We start from the raw sequence: 15027 nt of genomic DNA on the forward strand, positions 1-15027 counted from the left end.
AAAACTTAACACTCAATGAATTAAAATGAGCATGTTAATTTACACAGTAAAACTTAACACTCAATGAATTAAAATGAGCATGTTAATTTACACAGTAAAACTTAACACTCAATGAATTAAAATGAGCATGTTAATTTACACAGAAAAACTTAACACTCAATGAATTAAAATGAGCATGTTAATTTACACCGAAAAACTTAACACTCAATGAATTAAAATGAGCATGTTAATTTACACAGAAAAACTTAACACTCAATGAATTAAAATGAGCATGTTAATTTACACCGAAAAACTTAACACTCAATGAATTAAAATGAGCATGTTAATTTACACAGAAAAACTTAACACTCAATGAATTAAAATGAGCATGTTAATTTACACAGTAAAACTTAACACTCAATGAATTAAAATGAGCATGTTAATTTACACAGTAAAACTTAACACTCAATGAATTAAAATGAGCATGTTAATTTACACAGAAAAACTTAACACTCAATGAATTAAAATGAGCATGTTAATTTACACAGAAAAACTTAACACTCAATGAATTAAAATGAGCATGTTAATTTACACAGAAAAACTTAACACTCAATGAATTAAAATGAGCATGTTAATTTACACAGTAAAACTTAACACTCAATGAATTAAAATGAGCATGTTAATTTACACAGAAAAACTTAACACTCAATGAATTAAAATGAGCATGTTAATTTACACAGTAAAACTTAACACTCAATGAATTAAAATGAGCATGTTAATTTACACAGAAAAACTTAACACTCAATGAATTAAAATGAGCATGTTAATTTACACAAGTAAAACTTAACACTGAATGAATTAAAATGAGCATGTTAATTTACAACGGGGTAATGAAAAACGTGTGCTGTTTAACTGACGAGGAGAGTACCCGAGGTGTAAATCACCGATTTTGATGAAACTCGGGGGGTATGTAGACCTTGGGGTAACATTAATTTTCATAAAGGGAAAAGTTACGCTGGGCTTCCGTTTTGCTATGGCAACCGAAAATGTTTTTGACAACATAAAATGAAACGATCTACATTTAAAAAAGCATGGGATTTTCTCGGTTTCACAAGGGGGCTACTTGATGAATTTCACCCAAAATTGTTCAAATTTAGCATTTTAGTTGAAATTTTAATTTTAATTTTAATTTTTGGTTTTCCAAAATTTTCACAGGGTACCCCCTGTGAAACCGAGAAAATCCCATGCTTTTTTAAATGTAGATTTTTTCATTTTATGTTGTCAAAACCATTTTCGGTTGCCATAGCAAAACGGAAGCCCAGCGTAACTTTTCCCTTGGTGAAAATTCATGTTACCCCAAGGTCTACATACCCCCCGAGTTTCATCAAAATCGGTGATTTACACCTCGGGTACACTCCTCGTGAGTTCACTTTGTTTTAGGGGTAAGGGGTTTACCGTTAGAGCCGACAGCTCCCTACATTCACTATTAACGTTAACCTCGACCAGTTTTTATGGAAAAGGGGAAACCGAAGAACTTTTAAAGGCCAGTTAGTTTGACCAACTAATTGGTGGTAAATTAAGCAGTGTGAACGGCAAACTATGCTACACTTTTGGGGGGAACAACACGCAATTATTTTCGGGTAGATGACCGAGTTTTGCGTGTATCATTTGTTTCAGATATACAATATTTGAAATTCAACCAATCAATTTAAGCTATTCCATGACGTCACTAACCAGTCGTCTGCTTACTATCTAGTATTGCTATTGTCGAAATAGTAGTGATAAATAGAAATGAAATAGTAGAGTCGACGATAGTAACCAAATACAGATAATTTCATTGGAGGAACCGAAATCGTTAGGCCTCGTGTGGACAATTGTCGTACTATTGCTATCGCCAAAAATTGAATATAAATATATTGTTCGGTGGAATAGTGTAAGCAATGAAGGGTGACCAATTAATTGCATTGTCTGAACAGTACTTAAGATTAATGAAGATTAATTAAAATTCGTGACAATCACGTTTATTATGACTTATCAAACAACGCTATACACCTATTCTCAAATTTCATAAAACCATCCATTAGAGCGAAGCCATTATTAGAGGCTAAATTTTAATGCTTTTATTTACACTAGATGGCGACCATATAAACCTTTTGGGAGAATAAGAGAATAAATATTTATTTATTACGAAAACATTATTATTTTATAACAAAATTGTAATAATTATTATAAATGCTATAGACTGCCTCGAATAAATGGCGCCTTAAATGTCTTTGTTTTCTGCGCATCGGCTGGCCTTCCCTGATAGGCTCTCTTAAAGCTTTTATTTATGGGAAATCCCAATTAATTTAGACATAACTTTTAATAATCGGTTAATAAAAATTAAGAATTAATGCGTAAAATATGATTTAAATAATTTATAGTTTAAAATCTGTTGCTGTCTCACTATTCTCCTCAACATTGTTTACCTTTTTAAATTAGTTTCGGTTGGCATCCTAGCTAATATTAAGATTTTCGTAAACGATTCTCACCCAGACCAGTTCCCATGATCGACTGAAAATATTTCTTTCCTGTGTTAAACCTTGCATCTCCTCTACAAAATGGACTGCCAACGTGTCAATTCCACTCTGGCCCAATTCTAAGCAGATACCATCTGAAGAAACTGCCTCTGCAACAGATAAAACCTCTACAAAATATAAACGCTGCGATGTGGTTGATTGACTGGATTAGATGTAAACAGTGCCAAACCATCTCCTTTGAAGAAATTACAAAAGACACAGCTTTCGTATGCAAACTCTGTTCAATTGCTTTTAACAAGTGCAGAACTACATCACAATCAAAAAGGCCATCATCACATCTGTCGCAACCTCCAACTCTCGCCTAACAGATTTGGAATCCAAAGTCACGCACTCACGACCACAGCTAACAGCCTATCCTCTATACACACTCAACTTAATGATCTCACATTGCAAATCAGCTCTCTTCGTGATCTCGAAACTAGCTAAAAAACACATCCACTGCCAAAACCCTAGCCTTTACAATGAATGTAGAATCGCAATCCCAAATCATCGCTGACAAGGTCCTTGATTCACGAGAATCTGATGTCTCCTACCGCTTGGACACTGTTGAATAAAAACTGCAATCAAAGGTTCAAGAAGTGGAAGAACATCAAATGGTCACTCAACATCTAAGCAACGTCTTCCTTCTCAACATCTCTGAATCCTATGGTACTGATACTGATCAAGGTCTCTCGAACCATTAAACCACTCTTGCACCTGACTGCTGTAAAATCCCAATTCGTTTCTCATATCTTTACAGACCCTAATTCGACCTTATACACAAACATTCCCTCACAACTACATATCTCTACCGTCAGCCCCAGACTCACAACACACCAGTGAGTTAACAACACTCCTTCTTGCACCAATATCGCCAACCCTTACTCCCTAATCCCACGCAAAACAGCAATATTTCATACCTTGACCAATACAACCCCACTTCAATTCGAAACATATCCAACAAAACCATCCTAAACAATATGCCTATCAGGTCCCCGCATTATCCCCTAATCAGTTTAATTACCCGGTTTGACAACACATTACCCTTCCACTCGACTCATCTACCGCCCCGTCCACTCCACCAGTGAACCGCCTACTTATTAACGATTAGCTTTCACTTATTGCCTTCTACCAAATTTTGTTGATAACAGAAACATGGTGGGATGACACTATTTTAGACCCTGAACTTCATATCTCCAATTTCTTTTTCATCGGAAGTGATAGGGCAAAGAACACCTCGGGTGATGGTGTTGCCACACATTCCAAATTTAGATGTGCCCCCATTTCCTTCTTAGACGTAAGAAAACCCTGCCCCAGGGTTTAACTGCAGCCTACTGTGGGCTCGACTACTCATTTGCCGAAATTCATTTCCCTAATGTCCCTATCCTCTTTCCCCGACATACCTGTATTACCTCCACCTCTTAAAGCACATTGAATCCTACGCCGCTGCTCACAAACTAGGCCTACTACTGCTAGGCGATTTCAACTATCCTGCTATTTACTCAACAACTCATCCCCCTCCACTACCTCCTCAGTGGATGAGTAATTCTTAGGCTTCCACCAATTTGCACATCCCCACACACGCTTATCTCTTATACAGTGCGACATGACCCCGAGACCTCATTCTACCAATCTGACCCATAGGGACAAGGCACTAGATGCCATTTTGAGGGAGGGAAACGTCACGACATCGTACCGTTATAGCTAATTTCGCGCGCTTTTCCCCCAGTGGGTGGATTTTCAGGAGTGTGAGATAGAGCGTAGTGACGTTCTACCTCCCCCAACTGCCTTGTCCCTATTGCTAGTGTCCCTGGGCAAAGGAGACCACAATATTCATTCCTTTAATCTCCATCTACCCTCATCACTTATTTCACCACCAATCCAAATACTCGATTTTTTAATGGGGATTACGTTATTTAGCCCTCACCATTTCAATGCAAACCCAATGTGGAATGTTGGATCATTTTTAAAACCATCCTACTAGAATCTGCCGGTACTCACCTTTCACTTTAAACCAATACGTAGCAAATACCCAAATAGGACGGATATTTCGAAAGCACCGCCGCCTTAACTCCCATGATCTCCCCTACTATCACTCCCAATACCAAGTGGCTAAAAAACATGAAAAAATTATCACTGCCAATATTTGTACCAACCCAAAGGCCTTTTTCTCAAATATAAACCAAAAGCGTAAATCTAAGCATGGCGTCCAATGCATGAAAGTCAATAACCAAACTAAGACATAGCTATCACACGCATCACCTACTTCAAAGCCCCGCCTCCCAGTGGCGTAAATAAGGCCTTACCGTGCCTTTCCAATTCACGCCTAATGAAGTACTCGAACCGTCTAAGGTCCCAGGGCCTGACCAACTACATCCCAACCTAATATTCAACCTCAGCTTGCTTACAGGATATGAAGTAGCTCTATTTTCAACAGATGTCGCTAGCGTCGAAATCAAAACCAAACGTTTAAGCAAAATTGTGAGCGAAAGGTGGGACATAAAAGTACCCCTCGCGTTGATTGGCTCATTTCTAAATTTGTCAATAAATAAATAAATAAATAAATAAATAAATAAATAAATGCTTTATTTCCCATTAAGTTGGAGACTTATTTACCGTGGGGTCCAGTTTAAATTAATTACAAGTTAAACTCAAGGTCTTGGGAATAGATAATGAAATTTGATTTTAGTAGTCTTAAACCATTGCAGATTAAAAATAAATAAATTTTTCTTTACGATATAAAGACTTATTATTTTTAAAAGAATTCAGTGTTTCTATTTCTTTAAAAATTGTTGGTAAATTGTTTCATTGTCTGATTCCTATGAATTTAGTGCTGCGATTCGAAAGTCCGGATTTACATTTTTCTACATGAAAGTCATATTTTTATCCTCTAGTTATTATATGACCAGTTGGGAAGAGGAACCAGTTCAAGACATAATTGGGTAGGAGAGCATTTTTAACTTTAAACATGAAAATTAGAAGGTTAAAATGATACTTAAATGCTAGGGTTTGAAGGTCTGCTGCTTTCCTAGCTTCTGTAGCTGATGAACGCTTCTTTTGTCTCATAATAATTTTAGCACCTACATTATGAAGAATTTCAAGTTTATCGAGGTTACCTTTAGACGCATTGTTATAAAGAATGTTCCCATAGTCAAAGAGGGGTTTCACTAAAGCCAGGTAGAGTGTTTTCAGTGATTTGGTGTCTAAGGAGACTTGAAGTGCGCGGAGCAACCATAAACGAGACTTCACTTTGTAGTGTTAAATATATATATATTCTATGTAAAAGTATAAATGAGATTTAAATACACCACGTTCTTAATAGTACTACTTGGACAGACCATTTTAAGCTTTCTTCGATCCAGACACCCAGATAATTGAATTTGTCCCACTCTCTCAATCTCCCAGTTTAGCAGATTCTGTACAGAGCTGACAAGGTTTTTCGCTTCCCATAAATTTGGTTTTCTTCTTGTTCAGAATCAGGTCTTTATGATGTAGTTTTTTGTTATATTTTTAAGATCCTTATCAGCCCACTGAAGAGTTTGGTTGTAGTCTTTTCCAGCAAGAGGTATGGCTTTTTTCATCTGCATATTCATTTGCACTACATTATATTTCAAGCGCCGTGTGGATGCCAATAGAATACACATTAAAGTGAAGTGGACCGAGGACACTGCCTTGCGGAACACCATACTTCGAAATTTGAGGGACAGAGTATTCTCCGTTAATGTATACTTGCTGTTCTCTCTCAAAGAGATATGACTCGTACCACATAAGAGCAGTTCCTTTGACACCCATGTTATCCAAAACTTGAAGTAGCTGGATATAATTGACAGTGCGAAGGGCTTTTGACAAGTCAACAAATATTACTATCACGAACATTTTGTTATTTAGACCTTTAAGTATAGATTTGTATATATGAAATATACTAGTTATGGTTGTGTGTCCCGGTATAAATACAGATTGTAGCTCGTATAGTAGTTTGTCGTCATTCAAATGCTTTTGTGTTTGTTCATTCGCAACTTTTTCTCAAATCAAAGAGAGGGTCTGTAGTACAGTCAATGGACGGTAATTATTTGGGTCTTTAGGGTCACGACCCTTAAATGCAGGGATAACTTTAGCTTATTTCCAAAGCTTTGGGAAGGCAGCAGTTCTAAATGATGTGTTGATAATTAATGCAAGAATCTTGGAGCCAAGTTCCGAACCAGAGCCGGGGCAATATTATCAGTGCCCGGAGCTTTATTTGGTTTAATCCTCATTAGTAATTTGAGGATTTGTTGCTCAGTAACTGATGTAAAAAAAATTCCGGTTACTAGCTACATTTGTTTCATTGTTACTTTGGTTGTTGTTTGGCTGGAAGCTCTATAAACATTTTTTATAAAAGGTAATGAAGTGAGCATATAAGTGCATTGACCATTTCAGAAGTATTTTCATAAGTTTTTCTTTCCACAGTTAATTAGGTTTTTTGGTTTTAAGGTATGGTTTCAAAGTTTTCCACAACTGCTTTTGATCTGTCCCGGTTTTATTATCCAATCTGTTGCTGAAGTAGTTCTTTGCTTCACTAACCTCGCAGTTGACTATATTCCATTGTTGCCTAAAGAGCTCGATAAAATGGAAACTCTTGTATTGAATCTTAGAACGGGATTTCGTTTTATACTTATCGCGTAAATGCATTTTATGCTTTATATAAGAATCGATACATGGGGTGTTATTAGTACAGATATATTTCTGTCTAGTTGGAGCATGCTGGTCTAGATTGAGGTTGATAGTGTTCTGAAGGGCAACAATAGCAAGGTCTGCATTATCATTTGTGATTTCTTCCAGATTCAAGATATCAGCTTGGGTGCATTTGAGAAAGTTTCTCACAATCTTAATAGTTTTGATTAAGCTACGGCAAGTTTTCTTTTTCGTGATGATAGTGAGATCATGATCAGTAAAACCCTTGGCGACTGTTTTCCATTTAAGGATATTATTAGAGCAATTGGTATATACATGATCAGTAACTGTACTGGCATTGAGAGTAATTTATGTAATAGATGGCACCACGCTCTCTAGTATATAGTAATTGTTTTCGAAAAATCGGATAGCTTCATTGCCATCTCTATAACAAAGGCCTTATCATAATACAGGTGATTCCCTTTTTAATTTAACAAACTATCTCAAGCACTTAAAGAACTATTTCATGATTCATTCACATGAAACTAAATTTTCCCATTTTTATCTTAGAAATATATTAATACTAATTGATAAACAATATTTATAAAAACCAATTCTATCTATTACATATTTCCGGTATTACTAAATTGGCATAAAAGATAGCGTACCATATATATAGCCCCCTCCTGCCAAAATAAAACGCGTTCGTTTTGAAATAAGCGACTAGTAAAACGCGTGGATCACGGTTAATTAATTAAGAACGCGGAGATGCTCAAAAGATGGCGCTATAGGGCAGTGTTATTTTTCTTCGGCGTTTTCTCTCCATTACACTCCGCGCGATGATGGAAAAAGGCTAAATGTTATCCGGAATGGCTCTCTGCCGCTAGAGGCGCTGCGCGGAGCCGAGTTCACGCGTCATTTGCCGCGTTTTTCACCCCATTCGTCCATCTTTTACCGCAAACGGTTCCAATTGCTCGCTTCTACTTCTTCCTCTTGAACCATCCATCGCGATACGGAGGAATTAGACCCCGACACGCGAATATTTATTGAGTGCCCTATGGAGTAGTGTGCTTCCAAACGGGGAAAGCAGAAGTCGCGTTAGTTGTACCGGGAACGTATTTATGGCAACAAGAACTTGTTTTAGGTCAACGATAACCTCTTTAGGGTACCGAGAATGTATTTAGGGTAACGATAACCTATTTAGGGTACCGATAACGTATTTAGGGCAACGAGAACCAATTTAAGGTACCGATAACGTATTTAGGGTACCGATAACGTATTTAGGGTACCGATAACGTATTTAGGGTACCGAGAACGTATTGAGGGTACCGATAACGTATTTAGGGCAACGAGAACCAATTTAAGGTACCGATAACGTATTTAGGGTACCGATAACGTATTTAGGGTACCGATAACGTATTTAGGGTACCGAGAACGTATTGAGGGTACCGATAACGTATTTAAGGTAATGAGAACATATTTAGGGTAATGAGAACGTAGTTAGGGCAACGAAAACGTACCTAGGACAACTATAACCTATTTAGGGTAACGATAATGTTATTATAGGGTAACGAGAACGTTATTAGGGTAACGAGAACACTATTATAGGTAACGAGAACGTATTTTGGGTAACGAGAACGTATTTAGGGTAACGATAACCTATTTAGGGTACCGATAACGTATTTAGGGCAACGAGAACCAATTTAAGGTACCGATAACGTATTTAGGGTACCGATAACGTATTTAGGGTACCGATAACGTATTTAGGGTACCGAGAACGTATTGAGGGTACCGATAACGTATTTAGGGCAACGAGAACCAATTTAAGGTACCGATAACGTATTTAGGGTACCGATAACGTATTTAGGGTACCGATAACGTATTTAGGGTACCGAGAACGTATTGAGGGTACCGATAACGTATTTAGGGTAATGAGAACATATTTAGGGTAATGAGAACGTAGTTAGGGCAACGAAAACGTACCTAGGACAACTATAACCTATTTAGGGTAACGATAATGTTATTATAGGGTAACGAGAACGTTATTAGGGTAACGAGAACACTATTATAGGTAACGAGAACGTATTATGGGTAACGAGAACGTATTTTGGGTAACGAGAACGTATTTAGGGTAACGAGAACGTATTTAGGGCAACAATAACCTATTTAGCGTAACGAGAAAGTTATTAGGGTAACGAGAACCTATTTAGGGTAACGAGAACCTATTTAGGGTAACTAGAACCTATTTAGAGTACCGATAAAGTATTTAGGGTAACGATAACTTTCAAGTCTTCCTTAGAGGCCCACAATTCGTCGCCTAAAAGCCAAATCCCAGCATCGTTTCGTTTTAAGATTTGTGTATTTCGTGAATTTTGGTTTCAGATGACGAATTTTTCTGTCAAATTACGATGCCTGAGAGCAAAGATTATATATTATATATTATATATATATTATATTCCAAATATAAGTCAATTATTGCATATATTATATTACATTACATTGCATTGCATTGCATTTCATAGCACTTCATTACATTACATTTCATTACATTACATTGCATTGCATTTCATTACATTACATTGCATTGCATTTCATAGCACTGAATTACATTACATTACATTGCATTGAATTCCATTTAATTACATTGCATTACATTACATTACATTTAATTGCATTGCATTACATTTAATTGCATTGCATTACATTACATTTCATTTAATTGCATTGCATTTCATAGCACTGCATTACATTACATTACATTGCATTGAATTGCATTACATTTCATTGCATTGAATTGCATTACATTTCATTGCATTGAATTGCATTACATTACAATGCATTGCATATATTTGATCAGGAAGAACGAATATTAGGAAACATTTTCAAGGTCTATTCGATTTGACACGACCTAGCTAATAGTAATTTATCCGTGAGATAACCGGAAGATGGCGCTAGTTCATTCCGTTTGTAATTTAATTCGCTGATACTTCCCACAAAAATGACAATTTCAGGATTTTACCCGTAAATCAAAATTAACTTTAAATAACGATAATGAACTGACGAATTTCGGGTGTCATTGATTTAATTATTATTGCCAGTTGAAAATTGAAGCGGTCAATATGACCAGTGGACCCTCTAGATTTCTGTTAATCAACTTGTCTCAACCCCAATTTTAATAATCTACAAAGTTCAATAAACGCGGTTCTCAGACAGACAATCTGACGGAATAATTGGATGGACGGATTTGGTGGTGGTAGAAAAATAGAACCTTTTTAGGGCTTTGTAACAAGCTGGTCACTGACAACCAAATACGTGTGGGGTTAGAAGAAAAATTTAAGATTTTTTTTTAATAAGAATACCAGGCTGAGTGAATCAAAACAGTTCATTTTCTTATGTCAGCGTCCGATCTAAATACAGTTCATTTTCTACATTAGACGTCCAGTTCAAAATCAATTCGCTAGTTCATGTCGGTTGATAGCGGTTTATAGCTCAAAAGCCGTTCATTTTCTCAAGTAGCCGTCCAGTTCCAAAACAATTAACTAGTTCATGCCGGCTTATGGCTCAAAAACAAATCATTTTCTCAAGTGGAGTTCAAAATAATTCACTAGTTGATGTCGGCTTACGGCTCATTAACAGTCCATTTTCTCAAGTAGACATCGAGTTCAAAAACAATTCACTAGTTCATGTCGCTTATGGCTCAAAAACAAATCATTTTCTCAAGTGGACGCCTAGTTCAAAATAATTCACTAGTTCATGTCGGCTTACGGCTCAAAAACAGTTCATTTTCTCAAGTAGACATCGAGTTCAAAAACAATTCACTAGTTCATGTCGCTTATGGCTCAAAAACAGATAATTTCTCGCGATGGCGTCCAGTTCAAAAACAATTAATTAAATCATGGCAGATTATGGCTCAAAAACCGTTATTTTTTAAAGTTGATGTATGATCCAAAACAATTCATTAGTTCCTGTTGTCTTTCGGGTCAAAACCTTATCACTTTCTCATGTCGGCTACAGATTCAAATGAGCTCATATTATCGAATCAGCGCCCTCTCCGAGAACCATTTATTAAATTTATCATGTCGACAACAGATTCAAATGAGCTCATATTATCGAATCAGCGCCCTCTGCGAAAATCATTTATTAAATTTATCATGTCGACAACAGATTCAAATGAGCTCATATTATCGAATCAGCGCCCTTTGCGAAAACCATTTATTAAATCATATTTCCATTTCACCAACAGTTCACTTTCTCATTTTGTCATCCGAACTATAACCTGTACGGCGTAGATGACGGCCCGCTTAAAAACTCTAGAGGCTTCTGCGACTGTGGCAGCGCTCGCGTGTTTTTTTCTCTCGAGTGTAGTTTCTTGACAGCTGGCTCCATCTATCAGAGGTGGCCGAGATCGACACGAGAAGGCAGTATTCCCGTTTCCGACTGACTTTTCGCTCCATTTGTTGGATAGAAGACTTCAACTTTGAACGCAAAAAAGGGCCATCTTATACCCTATATACATTTCGCTCTCTTAGCTCGCGTTTTCTTTCCTACTTTGACCCCTCCCCCCTTTGACCCCCCCTTTAAATGGCGAACGTTAGAAGGCGCGCTGTTCGCACTACGAATTTCGAACTGATTTCAGACGCAATCGAATTTATTCTGAGTTAAGGTTCACCTAACCTAAATGGTATTAGGCGATTTCAAAATGGTCGGGATTTCGAAATAATAACAGTAAACAGTTGCCAGGTATAAGTGACGTCATACAGCCCAAACGGAAATGAAAATAGCCCAAAAAACCACCGACCAAAGAAAATAGCCCAAAACCCACCCACCATAAAAAATAGCCCAAAAAACCACCCTCCATAAAAAATAGCCCCAAAAACCACCCACCATAAAAAATAGCCCCAAAAACCACCCACCATAAAAATTGCCCAAAAAACCACCCACCATAAAAATAGCGCAATAAACCACCCACCATAAAAATAGCCCAAAAAAGCACCCACCATAAAAATAGCCCAAATAACCACCCACCATAAACAATAGCCCAAAAAACCACACACCAAAAAAATTTCCCAAAAAACCACCCACCAAAAAAATTGCCCAAAAAACCACCCACCAAAAAAAATTGCCCAAAAAACCACCCACCATAAAAAATTGCCCAAAAAACCACCCCCCAAAAAAAAAGACCCTGGTATAGCCCAATTTTCACGATATAGAAACGCAAATTTTCGATCAAATTATTAAAATATAATATAACATTAACCAAACCAAAACCAGTGTAATTTATGTTTTTAGCAGAAATACGGTTTAATTTTAGGTAGCACGCGTAATTGTTACCCCATTTAACTCATTTTACGGTATAATAATTCCCTAGACCGCTTGGTAGAAACCACAAAAACAAGTTCAAAAATCAGCCAAATCCTTTTTCTCCGCAAAGGAATCCAATCGGGCGAGAAAACCCCACACCTGGCAACTCTTGATGGTGCAACGTTTGCAAAAAACCACTTTACTAATAACGAAATGGGTAATTTGGACTACATTTAGGTAAATTTCATCAAATTTGGGTAAATTGGAACATATTTGAGGTAAAATTGTAATAATGTTTGGGTAAAATTAGGAAAAAATCTTATTTTTGTTGTAAGTGGTCAAAAACATTTTCGGTTGCCATCGCAAATCGAATGGGTAGCACAACGTCTCCTTTTGGGAAATATCATACCTCATATAGGTCTACATTACGCCCGACTTGGAACAAAATCGGCAATAAGCACCTCGGGTACACTCCTTACAATTTCCAGGTACACTCCTTTGTCAGTTACTTACAATTTCGCAGATAAAATATAATCAAATCAATCATTAATTTATCCATAAAACAAGAAAAATACATTGAAGCATGGGAGTCAGTGGGTCACATAGGACCACTTTGGTCACTCGAAGCGCTAGGGGTTAGTAGTTCCTAGGACCAATTTCATTAGGGCTAACAGGACCTAGTCGCCATGACAAGGGAGCATCCGTTTATTTAACTCTGATCACTATTTAGCAGTTTTGGGTGATTTAAAAATGACATGAGCTAAAAGCAGGTTTTTTCACTTGTTCAATCGTTTACCCGTTACAATTTCAACTATTGACGTATTTGAACTCAATAGAGTCAGGGAATTCTGTATTTAAGTCATCAGGGTGTGATGCGATCAAACATTTTACAGGAGAGAGATCTCTATGTAAGGTTACTTAAATTAATTAATTTTCCAAATTATTTAAAACAAAAAATTGACTTTTTCCACGACGAGCAACTATTGAAAATACCCCCACCACTAATTTTCTTAACAAATACTCTGTGCGCCCTCAAAAATTATCCAAATCCTTTAAAGGAAATAGAATCGCCATTATATTTATGGAGATAGTTAGTGAATTCTTGCTCAAATTGCTACCATAAAGAATGCGTTGAGGCTATATTCCCTTTAAAATTATTAAATGATATTCAAAAGTAGGAAAAAAACAAGTATTTAACAGCGGCTGTATTTTTAAGGAAATGTAACCTAAAGAATTTCTGTAGACCCTCAAACTCTTAAAGGGAATATAACCTCGGGTATTTGGTGTGGAACACCAACGTTTGCAGCTCTGGCTATAGAAATGTTTGGCGCCACTGTAAAGGGAAATTTTAAAATTTGAAGGGGTCTTCGATAAAGATTGCTTTGCAGGTTATATTCCCTATAAGTTTTAAATATTGTCCCACCCCAACTATGACTGTTGACATTTTCATCGATGCTTTGTGGTTTTTGCGGAGTTATTCACAATAATTGTTGAGTTCTTTTCCAAAAACGTTAATAATGGCGTCATCTAGTGAACGGAATCGAAATAATTTAAACTTTCACAAATACAAAATTTCCAAAATTTAAAGCTACTTCTTAATTAGGTTCAAAATTAGAAAATTCTGTAACGATTTTTTTTATAAACTCAGTTCTTTCGATAAAAATGAATAAAATTACATTATAACTAAACTACGAAATAATTTATAAATAAATAGAAATTATATTATAAAATATTGTATTTACTGATGAACAAAAGATCTGCTACTTCACGGTTTATTTTTTAAAAACCGTGATTTTTAAAAATAAAACCACGAAGTAGCAGATCATTTGTAAATACAATATTAATTCACCATGGTGATAAAAGAATATATTTATAATTATAAAATATATTGTATTTATAAAAATTATTAAATAATATAATTAATATAATTAAATCAAAACCAATAATTTTTTTGTTTGTTTGTATGGCCAAATCCTTTAAGACTTTTAAGGCCTCGTTTTCGTTTTAGGCAAGGGAGATTGTGTGGTGGAATGTCCGGCTTGGGAGAGCTAACTATTTTGGCTTAGAACGGACTGAAAACATTCTAAACTAGCGGTTCTAATTACGCGCAAATGATTGTTTATGATGGGAAAAAATGAGCGACTAAAGACACGAAAATTAGGCTAAATGAAAACTGAGAATTTAATGGAAAACAATTTATAAAAGGTTAAAATACAAAATTAATTATTCCGAGAAAATAAGGGTTATTTTGAGTACACGCATTCGTGGAGGAGAGTTATCGATTTTAGATCTTACTCCGATGGCGATTTGTCGCGCAACTAGTGGTTCTTCCGATTGTTGGGACGTTTCTCAACCCCCCTTTTACAAACTTTCCATACGCGAGATTCACGAAACGAGCCGGTCCGGAGCAACTAGCCGCCTCCCACTGGGGAGAGAGTACCAGTGCCCAAGATTTGCAACACTCGCCTCTAAGCCATGGAAAAACCCCAGTTTCTACTTCTTGGAAAGGCTTACTATAGCGAAAAAGGCTCGATCGTCC

The sequence above is a fragment of the Leiobunum rupestre genome, chromosome 5 (genome assembly GCF_980474605.1).
Source record: "Leiobunum rupestre chromosome 5, qqLeiRupe1.1.hap1, whole genome shotgun sequence".
NCBI lineage: Eukaryota > Metazoa > Arthropoda > Arachnida > Opiliones > Sclerosomatidae > Leiobunum > Leiobunum rupestre.